Source organism: Arachis duranensis, chromosome 3, assembly GCF_000817695.3.
Source record: "Arachis duranensis cultivar V14167 chromosome 3, aradu.V14167.gnm2.J7QH, whole genome shotgun sequence".
NCBI lineage: Eukaryota > Viridiplantae > Streptophyta > Magnoliopsida > Fabales > Fabaceae > Arachis > Arachis duranensis.
The window spans coordinates 118515677-118516303 of record NC_029774.3 but is presented as its reverse complement, the minus strand read 5'-3'; positions in this window follow the sequence as shown (position 1 = coordinate 118516303).

Here is a 627-nt window from a genome sequence, read left to right as displayed (position 1 = left end):
TGATCTCATATATATGGAATTGGAAATATCCGTACATGCAAGGTTAATTAAATATTATTGGCTGACTTATACCGTGGAATCGGCATAGTTGAAAGAGGCTGCCCTTCTGTTTTTTCCACTTAATCTAAGGAATTGCATAAGTACTTGTATTAGAATTAGAATAAAATAAATTCATAAGATGATGATGAAATTTACATTGATAAACTTTTACTTTATGATAAAGAAATATTAAATTACCATCGTTTCAACTTTAAATGAATAGAATAGTAAGATAAAAACAAAAGCATATCATTATTTTAAAGTGGATATTAATTACCATAAAAATTTTATAATTATTTTTATATAAAAATATTTTTTTATTATTAAATAATAAATTATAAAATTTAATTTTAATATATTACAAAAATATTAATTTTTTAAAATATAACTAAACAAACAAAATATATTTTAGTATCTTCATCTAAATAGGAATCTTATCTTAATGGAGAGAACTCGACTTTTTACTATAATTATTCAACTATATTTAACAAACACTATAAAATAAGTGATTTTTCAAAGTAAATTCGGGTCATATATATGGACGCACGCCAGCTTTACCGCAGCAGAAATAATAATATTATCCAACCT